This window comes from Humulus lupulus, chromosome 7, assembly GCF_963169125.1.
Source record: "Humulus lupulus chromosome 7, drHumLupu1.1, whole genome shotgun sequence".
NCBI lineage: Eukaryota > Viridiplantae > Streptophyta > Magnoliopsida > Rosales > Cannabaceae > Humulus > Humulus lupulus.
In genome coordinates this window covers 120,213,540-120,227,561 of record NC_084799.1, presented here as the reverse complement: position 1 = coordinate 120,227,561, position 14,022 = coordinate 120,213,540, and positions in this window count along the sequence as shown.

Sequence of the window (14,022 nt, the reverse complement as noted above, 5' to 3'; positions counted from 1 at the left end):
AGTCAAAACAAATAAATAATATTAAAAAACTAACAAACAACAAAGAAAAAGTCACCCTTTCACAGCTTTTGCTTCACAAGAGAAATTTGTCACTATCTTATGGAATTTATGAATCTCAGAATCTGTACATTAGCATTTGACCAATTAGCTCTCATCCAAAAAAACTTGAAATTTTGACTCGTGCTTTGCTTTGCTTTCAATATAAATTTCAATTAACACAATTTGATGCTTAGTTTTGATTGTTTGACTTAGTTATGAAAAGGGTTAACTTTTTCTATCACAACAGTGCTGTGTTAGAGGTCAATTTGACAAAAGGAGTTGTCTAATCTTTCAATGTTTGTAATCTAAATTATAATTAAAATATAATTGTGACAGCTAGATTTTGTTCTAGAAAAATGGAGTTTGATTTGAATGTACGTGTCTTATAATATTACATATTAAGAAGTAATATAAAATCATTGATGGACCACCTGGGGATCTGAAACCCCAGAAAACATGATCTTAATTGGCTTTAATGTCCCGGCACTTTGACAGCCAAGTTGGGTCGGGTCTGGTCTGGTCTAGTCCCTCAGGTCCAGGCTCTGAACATTGTGAATGAATACAAAAATATTTTAAATCCCAAAAGAAAAAAAAAGAAGAAAAAAAAATTGGCAAGTTGAGATGAGAGACAAGGCACACGTGGGAGTGGAGTCCATGACATGACAATTAGTGAAGAGGGGTTTGATTGGATCCAAGCTGCACGTGCGATCTAGCACATGTGCTGCCGTTTTGATGGTCGGGCCTTTTGGTTGTGCTTGCGTTGCGTTTATTAAGACTTGACTCTTTTTAATTACTTGTTAATTTGTAATGTTATGTTGGTTATATTTCTCACTGAAATCTATGCAATTTTTGGATTAGAAATAATGTAATTTTGAGATCATCAACACTTCTTAGCTTTATAATTTATTTTATTACAAATTTAATTTGTTTGATATTCTCTGAATCCAAACTTTGTTTTAACTCCAAATCCAATATTGAATGCACTTTAATTTTGAAGAACATATCCAGTATTCTTTTTATTTTATTTTATGTATGTATGTTATTGCTTCACACATTGGAATTTACTCTAAATGATGCTAATTATGGTATGATTTTGGATTCACTGTTAGAAGAAAGTGAACTTAAATCAAGTAAAAATATCTCAAACTGTATAGAATTAAGAATAATAGATTGTTAGTACACAGTCAAATAGTCAATATTTTGAAGTGAGGGTCAGATTAAACTATTTTATAATAAATATCACTATTACAACAACACCAATAATAATCATGTTAATGTCTTAATAATTGTTATTATTATATTAAAGAAAAGAAATGGAGGCAGAAACATGTTTCTAAGCACATTCATTTTTCCTCCCTCTTTTTAATGCCCAAATTTCTCATCCATAATGCAATGGGATTTGGGATTTGATTCATTGGGATGGAGATTGGGTTTTCTTGCTCATCCACATTTGAAAGCTTTATATTGAAACTTGTTTGTTTATTGTCATATTTATATATATATATATATATATAAATGTGTATATTTATTTCTCAATATGGCTAAAGTAAGAGGTGCATTAAATAGTCAAAACGCACATTATGATCATCAACATAAACTAGCCTATCGATATACTTAACCATTATATCTATACAGCATGCAAACTTCTGTACAAATACAAAATATAATACTAATTTTGTGAATTAAATTTATTATTTTTTTTCCAAGTGAGCTTAGACTTGAAAGTTGGAAGTAATACATGAACACCGTAAGTTCATTTGAGAGCCCTAATAACTAGTGAAGAAGTCATGATTTACAAATAGGGGGAGCCAAAAAAATATTTCAATAAAAATTATATAATATGATCTATGTTTTCATACTCTATAATCTATAGTTTTTCATCTTGAAAATTCAAGTACACATAATCTAATATATATTTGTACGAAAGTGAAATGTAATAATAGAATGAATATACACTTGTTCAATGACATTATTCTTTTAATGGAAAAAATGATAATCATGTTAAATTCATGTACCTCAAAATATCAAAAAAATTTCTTCATAAATGTAAGTTGTGCTCGCGGATCTTTCATAGATTCAAACTCATCTATAATTGATTTGCTACTAATTTTTGTATCACAAGCAACTCTAGGATATAAAGCAGAGTTCAAAATAAGCAACTCCACTGAATGTTCATATAATATATAATGTAATTCTTGCAATTGATAATCAAGTGTAGTAGTAAATAAATTTACTCGATGATAATGCTCCATACTAATACCATCTTGTTAATTTTGAGATGTTTATTGCGGAAAAGATTGAATCAAGAATGATGAAAAAAATTATTGAATGGAAAGATTGAATTGAATCAATGAAGAGAGCTAAGGAAACTCTCTATTGCACTCTCTTTTACACCCTCCTTCATCCATGCATGACATGTGGGTATTATTCAATTTTTTATATTTTAATATTTTTTCAAAATCATTAGTGGAATCCACATATCATTTATTGATTTAAGAGAGTACAAAAGAGAATGTAACATATAATGTATTTAGCATTTCTCTTGAATCAATTTACAACAAAGGGTCTGGTACAATATATAGGCAACTGACATAGAACTCAGACCACTCACTAACTCGACATAATATAGTAAAAATACAGATTAGCAAATAAAATAGAATTAACTATATCTAAAACCAATTCTAACTAAAAATAGTAAAATGTAATAACCCCCCCCCGGTAGAGGTTTGGTGAAAACATTTGCAAGTTGGTGCTGACTACTGACTGAAATTAATATGATTTTGGATGCTTTGATCTTATCTCGAATGAAGTGGCAATCGAGTTCTATGTGCTTTGTCCTCTCATGGAAAGTGGGGTTGTTGGCAATGTGGACAGCAAAGTTATTGTCACAGTAAATAAAGGCAGGAAAAGGTTGAGCAATCTGGAAGGCATATAATAGATATTGTAGCCATGTTAACTCACTTGCAGTAGCTGCCAAAGCTCTGTACTCTGCTTCAGTAGAGCTTTTGGAGATTTTGGGTTGTTTCTTTAAACACCAAGAGATTAAGCATTCTCCTAAGAAGACACAGAAACCAGTTGTAGAACGCCTTGTGAGAGAGCAAGAAGCCCAATCTGAGTCTGAATATGCCCGGAGGTTGAGTATAGAGGTTGAAGGGTAGGGTAGCCCTTGTCCTGGTTTTGCTTTGAGATATCGAAGATGTTGACGGTGAGAACTCGTCAACGAATTTAAGTTAGAAAAAATCAAAGTCTATTGCTTATCAATGAAAAACTTCAACAATGTAATCAGAGACTTAGAAACTTAGAAAATAGTTGCAGAAGAAAATTGGGGAAAAGAACTTGTATTCCTTGGTTATCTCAAGCTATAGTGTTTTTTCCAACCCCCTTCAATGTTGAAGTGGGATTCCCTTTATAGTGGGCTCTAATGGCCCTTGATACATTGTGGTCCAGGGGACTAGATTGTACACAAGTACATTGTTAGGAGAGTGGTATCAGGTGTAGTGGTGTTGGCCCCAGTACATAGTCAGGGTCCGTTGGGTTGTCTCCGCTACTTATTTAGCATGAGTGTCAGAGGAGTGGCGCCAGGCGTAGTGGTGCAGGTGGTGGTGGTGTCGACTCTGACATCTGGCCAGAGACATACAGGCCACGTCCCCTCTCCCCGTACTCCCACTACTTGTCTGACATGAGTATTCGGACCAGACATACGGGATCTTAAAGGTCGTACCCCGTACAAGATTGTACCGGTATGATCCTTTTAAATTGTACTTGGGCTTTTACCTCTAAATGTTGGAGTCTCTATAGGTCTTCAATAGGAGACACCCACTTGAGGTGCAGGGAGCGAGACACCTGGTGCATGCAGGGGTCGTGGCACGAAACGGGGCTCTTGGGCCCTTGGTGCAAGGCTGGGACCTTGGCGCGAGACGCCCGAAGCACCTCAAGGCCACCCACTAGACGTGGGTGATAGGTGCGCGAGACGCCACTCCTGGCGAGACACATGTTGGTGCGTGAGACGATCATGGGTGTTCGAGGTGACGTGGCCTCACAAAATGCCTGGGCGCGCAAGGCGAGGTACTCCCTCGTGAGGCCCTGGTGGCGCGAGACGCTCGTGGGTGCCCGAGGCAACGTGGCCTCGCAAGATGCCTGGGCGTACGAGGCGAGGCGCTCCCTCGCGAGGCCCTGGTGGTGCAAGACGCTCCCCCGCGAGGCCCTGGTGGTTATGTTGTTTTGAGTGTTTTTTAGCTTGGGTTTTGTAGTTAGATTGGTGGTTATGCTGTATTAATAATTGGTTTTGATATTGGGATTCGTTTGATGAGTTTTGGCTGAGTTTGGATTGAGGAATATGTAGGGGAGCTGGGTTCGCGGGGTCAAGTTGCAACCGAGTTCATGCAAGTCGCGACTTGAGTGAACCCCAGAGCCTTCACTAGGCTTTGTCTAGCAGGCGCGCTGCGACCCTCAAGGGCTAGTCGTGGCCCGCCTTTGGCACCTAGACAGGGGGCTATCTGTCTGGGGGGCGCGCCACGGCCCTTGGGGGCAGGTCACGGCCCACCTATCTCTTTTGGGCCAAGCATGGTTTTAGTCAGTTTTGAGCGCGGGTTTTTGAACCTTATGGCTCAGGATCGAATCTACTAATCGTTTTAGTAGGACTCAAGGTCCTGGGGGATGGTTTTTTTAGTCCATGAATCTTTTATTACTCATTTTATTTATGGGATTTCATATTTGGTTATGATTAGGTGACCGCTAAGGGCCTAAGGATAGGATTGTTGTCAAGGGTCGTTCTTTATTTATTTTATGCTCAAGTCTAAGGTAAGAAAATTGCACCCAATATGTGACATACATGATTATTGATGAGGCATATTGAGTGTTCTATATATGGACATTGGTTGCATTCTAAATGCCTGGTAGCATTGCTTACTTGTGAATGACACTGACTTATTAGTCAGAAATGACAATGGTGTTTAGTACTGGTCGTGAAGCTCTGATTTATCAGTCATGAGTGTCAATAGTACTGAGCGCTGGTCGTATGCAATTGACTTATGAGTCAAGAGCGGAAATAGCGTATTAAATGCGGGCCGAAATGATAATATCTAATCAACATGAGCATTAAATGCTTGACCGACCTCATGGTCGAAGAAAACTAAAGTGCTTGGCTAGTTTAAAGCTAGTTACTTAGAGCCAGGGCTAAAAGGCTCAAGTGACTTGATAGCACATGGCTTAGGGCACAAGACCCTAGAAAGACTTATTAGTTATCTATTCAGGGCGCAGGACCCCAGGATGCCTCATTAGTTATCTATTCAGGGCGCAGGACCCCAGGATGTCTCATTAGTCATCTTTTCAGGGCATGGGACCCTAGAAAGGCTTAATAGTCATCTATCAAAGGCGCATGACCCCAGATTGACTTACTAGTCATCACTTAATTAGGGCTGCGAGCCCCAAAATGATTCCATGATCATTTATTAATACTTGTATACATGCAGTAATAAGTTTTCTTGCCGAGCCTTGGCTCACGGGTGCTATGTGGTGCAGGTAAAGGGAAATAGAAGCTTACCTAGCCTTGAGTGGAGAGCTTAGGTGGCGAGGTGTACATATGCAGCTGCTTGACCACCATGGCCAAGGTGTTTCTCAGAGGAACTAGGGTTTAACCCTATTTTTGCCGCTTAGGTTGGCATATGTAACTTTTGAACTGTAATGACCATTTTGGATTGTAAACAACTTTGTAAACACTTTTATGGGATCCCATGTACAGTTTACTATATTTTTTTTAATAAAATATATTCATTCCTTTTGACCGAGATTTTCACCCTGGCCTATTAATAACACTTAGATACACGTTTATGGCCTAATAACTTGGTTAGCGAGTTAAGCACTATTTAAAGTACACAGTGTGACGGTCTTGGCTAACCAGGGCGTTACACTAACATCTCTATGTAAACTTTCTACGACAGTGTATACATGTGCATGTGCATGTCTCTATACTAACATACATTACACTAGTTGTTTCATGTTGTAGCCACACAATAGAAGTTGACTTACTTAGAGTCCTTAGGTCTTAACAAGATTTCACCCTCCAATGTACAATCTAGTTATGCTTAGCCAATACTGTAATTATTCATACAGTATACTCAGATTAATTATGACACTCATAATTCATTATCATTATTATTATTATGGGCAGTTTGGTCATTTCCAAAATCATTTGTAAGGATTAAAGATCCTTATTTGGTTTTAACCCCATTCAAGAAATTCATACGCAAAAATTTGAGACTAAACCCTAATTCTCATGGAGACCTATCCTATGTTCTCGATACCTAGGCTCAGGTATCGCAATATTATTTCCCATAATTCGCTAAAAATCTTATTCTTTAAAAGTTCCGCCATTAACCCGTACTTTCAACAAGTCCGTTAAATATATAAAAGATTTTAGCCGGTATTATATCCAGAAAATACTAATTAAATTCCTCAATTATTTTCAAGAAAATAATCTCTTAATTTTCCTTTTATTTTTCTTAAGGTTTTAATCTCTAAAAACCATTTTAAGAAAATAGCCTAATTTTAACTTAATTAAGAAAACCGTTAATAATTGCTTATATTGACTAGTTAATTTTTCGAAGTCAATTAATCAATTTTACTTACTAAAAATAATTTACTTAATTATTTTATCAAAATATATGGTTTTAAACCCTCTTTTAATTTATTAAGTTGGTAATAAAATACTGAATGATTTGAGAGTTATTAAGTGCCAAAGTTTGGAAAATATAATGACTTTAAAATAAGGTCATTTTTACCTCAATATTTGAAAAATGTTTTCACAAATAAAAAATGCTCATTTTTACCTAAGATTTTACAGAGACCTAAATGGCATACCAAATATTGAATTGAGAAATTTTGGTGACAATTGGGTACGTAAGTTTTAAGTTAGGACCTAACAAAGTATGTAGTTAAAAATGTGAAAAATGAGACTTAGTGAGAATTATTTTTAGAAAGATACTAGGGTATGCCAAGAACATCTCCACAAAATTTTAGAAAAAACTGAGTTCATTTGCTCTATACAGTTGCTGTCCAATCTTTTCCTCGAAATTAATAATATGAAAAAACAGTTTTTTTACCTAAACTTTGAAATAACATAACTCACTCATTTCTAAACGTTTTTTAGTGTTTAAAAAGCTCAAATTCATGTACTCCATCTCAAAAATATCATTGTACAATTTATTTTTAGAAAATCAGTTATATAGGAGATGCTTGACCCCTTGGAAGTCAAAGCTCAAAACTTTTTTTTTTTTTTTTTTTTAGGGTTTTCAACAAAACCCTTAGGGATTTTGGGTCCCTATTTTCACAATCAATATTCAAACATCATAAAGATTATCAAGCAACTACCATAGCCTTATTACACCAATATGAAACTTTAAGCATTAAATACACAAAATAATGCTTAAAAATAAAAACCATATAAAAACAACCATAAAAAGTAAACTTTTTACCTCTTGTTGTTCTTGCTTTAGATGTTGATGTTTCTACTAGCTTTAGAACCTTCAAAACTCTTTCAAAACCTTAAACCAACTCCCCCAACAACTTATATAGTTAGTTATTGAAAGATCTATCGTTAAAAACTTTATAAAAGTAAGGTTTTTGAAACTTTTACCTTAGGGAAACTCTTCCAAGATCAAGGCTCAAGCTTCCAAGGTTTCTTAGTATCTTTGGTAGTTGAAAATGATGAGAAATCTTGAGAGAAATTTTTTGGACAAGATGAGAGTGAGGGAAGAGAGGAGAGGGTCGGTTGGAAGGATGGAAGAGCATAGACAACTCTAAAAAATATCTAAAACACTTGAGTGTTTTTACTTTATGTTACTTTGTGTCATTAACATTAATTAAATGTGATTAAAAGTTTAAATCAATTTCTATAACCTTTTTCACTCTTATAATTTTTTTTTAACAGATAATAATTAAATTAAACGTCTCTCACATTTAATTTAAGTAATTACACAATATAGTTTAACCTAAGGTCTATTTATGGAATAAAATTCCGCAATTAGGCAAAAATTTAAGCATTTAACACAAAATGCCCTAAAATTTCCATTTCCTCTTAGGTTTATTAATTTTGACCAAACTTTAATTTTTATGAATGTATTTTATGCCCAAAATATATTTGCAATAGTTTATCATTTTATTTTTTGAGATTTTTATCCGATTAGGGTTTTTTTGTCAGTCCAAGACCGAAAGTCTTATCTTGAATTTTAATCACACAATTCATAATTTGGCTATCAATAACTCATGGAAATAAATTCCAAACACATATGCTATTATTTAAAATAATATTCTTAACTCGGGGAAAACAATTCCGACCCAAGTCGTCTAAAGGTACCTGAAACGCAGGGCATTACATATAACATGAGTATTAGAAATAGAAGTAGATGGTAATATAAGATTTGGAAAAGGATCAGAAATGACAGATGTGTTATTGAGCTTAGAAAATGGAAATATAGATTCATTAAAAACAACATTTCTTGAAATGAAAAACTGTTTTGAGTTAATATCATACAATTTCTAGCCTTTAATACCTGGTGGATAACCAAGTAGAATGCAAGGTCTAGCACAGGACTGGAATTTGGTTCTATGGGAAACAAGTGTAGAAGCAAAAACAAGACATCCAAATACATGAAAAATACTATAGTCTGGTGGTTTACCATATAATAAATCATAATGGGTTTTCATGAAAAACAACATTTCTTGAAATGAAAAACTGTTTTGAGTTAATGTCATACAATTTGTAGCCTTTAATACCTCATGGATAAATTAGGTGTAGGAGTCTTGTTTATGATAAATGTAGCAGTAAGAGCACAATCAGAACAAAAAGAGATTGGGGTGTGAGCTTGAAAATGAAGAGCACGAGCAACATTTAATAGATGTTGGTGCTTATGCTCAACTATGGCATTTTGTTGTGGGGTTTCTACATAAGAAAATTGAAGTAGAATTCCTTTAGTAGCAAACAACTAAGTAAAGGTAAGCTCAGGAGCATTATCATATCTAAATTGTTTGATAACAGTTTTAAATTGAGTTTCAATCATTGAAATGAAATTAGGAACAATAGATAAAACATCAGATTTATCTTTGAGAAGATAAATCCAAGTAAAATGAGATTTATCATCCACTAAGGTGAGAAAGAATTGGTGATTAGAGTGGGATGGTTTGTGATGTGGTCCCCAAATATCACAATGTATAATGTCAAAAATAGAATTAACAAACTGATTATGATTGGGAAATGGAAATCGTCTTTGTTTTGCCTTTGGACATATGAAACAAGTAGAATTTGTATGTAAATTTGCAGTATTACATTCTAATGTATTACTGATAAGATCTAGACATTTGGAGGATAAATGGCCTAATTTAGAGTGCCATATATCAGCAGTGATAGAATTGACTATAGAACTTTGAAGCTTCATGTCCAAATTGTACAAGCCATTAATAGAGTTACCCTTGCCAATCACCCTATTGGTTAGAGTTTCCTGTAATAGAAAAGAGTGATTATAGAAAGTAATAGATAGGTGTTGAGAAAGAACAAGTGAGCTGACAGTTATGATGTGATATTGAAATTGCGGAACATATTTGTTGACCATGATTTTGGCCAACGATGAATAGACGTCAAAACTACAGTAAACCTTCAAGAGAAAATACGACACTGATAATTTTATAGTGGTTCAGCCCCAATTTATTGGTAATAGCCTAATCCACTTGGAGTTATGATATATAGATCCTACACTTAAGATCAGATGAACTTGAGCCAACTGAGTTTCTTAAGTGTAAGTAGAAAAATACAGAGTTTCTCTCTCTAGAGAATACAAGCTTTCTCTCTCTAAGCTCTCTCAGAAAATGCCCTAAGTAACAATCCCAAAGTCTAAAAACTAGAGAGTTCTTTCAGTCTCCAAAAAGATCAGATCCCCCTAAATGATGCCATGAGCCATTTATTTATAGGCTCATGGATCGTACATCAGATATATCCTTTTGTCCGGGTCCTTGGTTCTTCCAACAGAATTTAATTAATAAAATATAAATGAATTTAAATTACAATAATACAGCTATTATTCAGGGATATCTGAGAGATTCCCGCGACAGTTGAGAATGGTTCGGGTTGAAGCTGTTACTGAGGCTTTTTTGAAGAGTCACTAGACAGTAACTTCTGAGATTCTGATCCATGGACCAACCAAATCCATCCCCGAAGTGACTGATCAGCCAAGACAACTCACCGGTCGATATAGGCAAGCACCTCTCGTCGGCATAGGCAAAGCACACCTCTAGCACACCTCTGGTCGGTATAGGAAAAGCACTCCTCTAGGACACATGTGGTCTAGCATGACACATCTTTGGTCTAGCAAAACACTTTACTGGTCGGGCAAAACAAATGACTGGTCGGACAAAATACTCCACTGGTCAGCCAGAACATTTTACTGGTCAGTTAAGAATCTTTACCGGTTGGACAAAAATTCTACCTGATCGGTCAAATCACTTCCAAACCAGATAAATAATTTTCATGACCAGTAATATCACAACTTCGAAGAGCCAATATATTTATTGACAATTAATGTGCCATTTACTGACCATGCATTGCCACTTGTCACTTCTGATTGCCACGTCATCGAACTGAAATTTTGGGGATAACATTTGCCCCCCAAGTTTATTATATGATTTACACGTATGATAAACTTTTTCTCTAGAATTTTGTTTTGAGGTCATCCAAAAGCTTCCATCTGGTCAGTAACTTTCACTTTTGTAGTAAACCGACGATTGAACTTTTCTTTTGAGTTCTTCAAATTCCATTTTTTTGATCTTGTTGTAGTACCCCATGAGTAAGAAAAACATGTTTGTGTCCCATGCCCTTGAGATTTGTTGTCCCCTCGAAAATAATTTATTAGGAAAGCATGTATACGGTCGATCGGTCATCTTCTTTTAGAATCACCAAGGGCACCATAAACATGCCCCCCCCAAGCCGCTCGGGTATGCCACCGTCCATTCGGATGTAATGGCACCATCACTCGGACACCACGCATCCGCTCAGACACCACACCATCTGCTTGGATGTGCACCTAAGCCGCTCGGTCATGCCCAATCCACTTGGACACACTTGACACCATCCGCTCGGACGTGCGCACGACTGCTCGGACGCTCGGACATCTGCTCGGACACGCCTGACACCTTCCGTTCGAAAGCGCGCATGACTGCTCGAACGCTCGGACATCCGCTTGGACGCAGCTCCATCCCTCTTGGACACGCACTCCACCCGCTCGGACGCAACGCCCAGCTGCTCGGACACACGCAGCCGCTCAGACGCACGCAGATGCTCGGACATGGAGCTCCTCGGATGCGCGCACACCAGCAACTCCTCGGCATGTCTGCTGAGTCATTCGGACATGCAACCTCGGACATGCGGCACAGCTGCTCGGGCATATGGCATAGCTACTTGTGCCTAAAACTTATCCCCCCGAAGACCATTAAAACACCTTGTTCGAATCTCTCAAAAGTATTTTGAGAGATTGATTTCTCTCAATCAATCTTGGGGAAAATTGATTTCTCTTCTCAAATAAAAATTTTCACTGTGTAGTAAATATTTTTACTTTGCATTCATTTGTTCATGTTTGTTTGGTTCACTCCAGGGACTCATCGCTGTTAGTCATGCTCAACAACAGAGTTTCCTACTCGACCAGTGATATATGCTTAGCCGACCAGGGAAGTTGTATCTGCTCTCTCGACCAGGAAAACTTTGCACCTTATCAGCTAAACTTTGTACCTGACCAGTAGTTTACTCTTTTTTCTTGTGAAGATAATTGTTGCTTAGCTGCTTTGATATTTTTCTCGTACAGCCGAGCTGTTGGCATTTATACTTTACTTTTCTTTGCTAACTTGAAACATTCTAAGTCTTTTTAGACTTAAAACATTATAAGTTTTTTTTAAATAGTAAAATCACTCTAATGTATGCCTTATATTTTCGCATGAGTGCTTAGTTTTCTAACTTAGAAATTCTAGATATTTCATAAGTCCCTACTAAGTATGCTTTCTCACACTCTTATTGCTCTAACATTTTATGAGCATAATGTTTATTGTCACACGAATATCTGCTTCTAACTTGAATTTTTTTTTTTTAAAAAAAAATTCCAAGTTACTTAAGCTTTGTCAAACAAGTTAGCTTAATGGCCTTTTTTGACTTCAAAAATTTACAAGTCAGCCTAAAAATAGATATCTTAACTCGTGCTCTTATTGCTTGTGTTAAATTATATACCAGTGTACCTCATGTGCCCCCCAAGTGATCGAGGGTTGAAAGATCCTTAGTCACTTGCTACTTGATCGAATCTGTTCGAGCAGTTAATTGCTTGTGAAACACATAAAATATATTGAAAATATTCGAGCAGTTGAACACTGTTTGATCGTACCGACTAGTTGAACACTGTCCGATTTTATCGACCAGTTGAACACTGTTCGGATAATTAACACACATGCACATCTGTAGCAAGAATCGACCACGCTGCGCGTAATCTCTTTTTTTACTCGTAAAAAAAAAAGGACAAAACGTGTCTAATAACGAGTCTTAAACAACAAAAATTGTTCAAAAATAAATAAATGACTGGTTAGCAAATAACTAGCTCATAAACCAAACTCAAATAGCAAGTTAAACAACTTGAAATTAAGCTACCACTCTTAAAAGCGGTATTTTAGTGATAATATATCCTCAAATGCTCGCCATTCCAGTGGTTCCTGATCAGGCTCCGTTCACCAAATCTGATCCTAGCACTCCCGCTCATGTCGAAGTGTCTGGGCATACCTCTCCCTTGCTTTGTTGCTATCCTCAACCAAGTGTGGACCTCCACATATAGTGTCTAAGGTAAAGTCCACAGGCCCGGGTTGCAAGGGTGGAGATCTTTGTCGTTTGAACCCAAGATTGCTACTGCCTCCTTCTCCTTTGGGTGTCTCTGCCCGGTACTTTTTCAACTGGCCCGACCAGAGAAGAAATTCTATCTCGTCTTTGAGGTGATTGCATTCATTCGTGTCGTGACCATAATTTCCATGGAAACGACAAAACTTATTCATGTCTTTCTTACTCATCTCTTTGCTGATGGGTGGAGGTTTCTTGTTGGGAATCTCTTCATGAATAGCAAGATATATTTCCGCCCGGATGGCCGAGAGAGTGGTGTAATTAGTGAAATGAGGCTCATACTTGGTTGGCCTTTCGTTTGAACTCGACTTAGCCTTTCTTGACCACGAAGTCGAGGACTCTTTTTGAGGTGATTGTTGCCAGGGGCTCCGCTTCCGCCCACTTCGTGAAATAATCAATGGCCACCACCGCATAGCGAACTCCTCCTTTCCCTGTGGGCAGGGCTCCAATTAAATCGATTCCCCACACCGTGAATGGCCATGGGGATGAAATCATTTTCAGGTCGACTTGTGGAGTTCAGGTGACTATGGAAAATCGCTGGCGCTTGTCACACTTTTGGACATAGGAGATGGAGTCCTTTGATAATGTTGGCCAAAAGTACCCCTGCCTTAATATCTTTAAGGTCAGGTTTTGCCCCCCAACGTGATCCCCACAGAAGCCTTCATGCATCTCTTGCAAAATAGTTTTGGCTTCCTCTGGTAGAACACACTACAGAAGGGACAAGGAATGGCCACGTCGGTACAACGCCCCGTCCATGATTGTATACCTTGGAGCTTGATAGAGTATTCTCCTCGCGTCTTTTCGTTCATCATGCAATTTCCCTGTCATAAGATACTCTATTATGGGAGTCATCTAGGTCGGCTTAATATCAATCATCTCAACCTCCATCGCACTTTCTTCCATGCTCGGACTTTCCAAGAATTCCACTGGTACTATGCTCAAAGTCTCGGCATCTTTGGAGGTAGCGAGTGTAGCCAAAGCGTCGGTGTTGGAGTTCTGCTCGTGAGGGATCTGCTCGACTAGGCCATATTCAAACTCAGACAGCTCCTTCTTTACCTTGGCCAAGTAAGCCG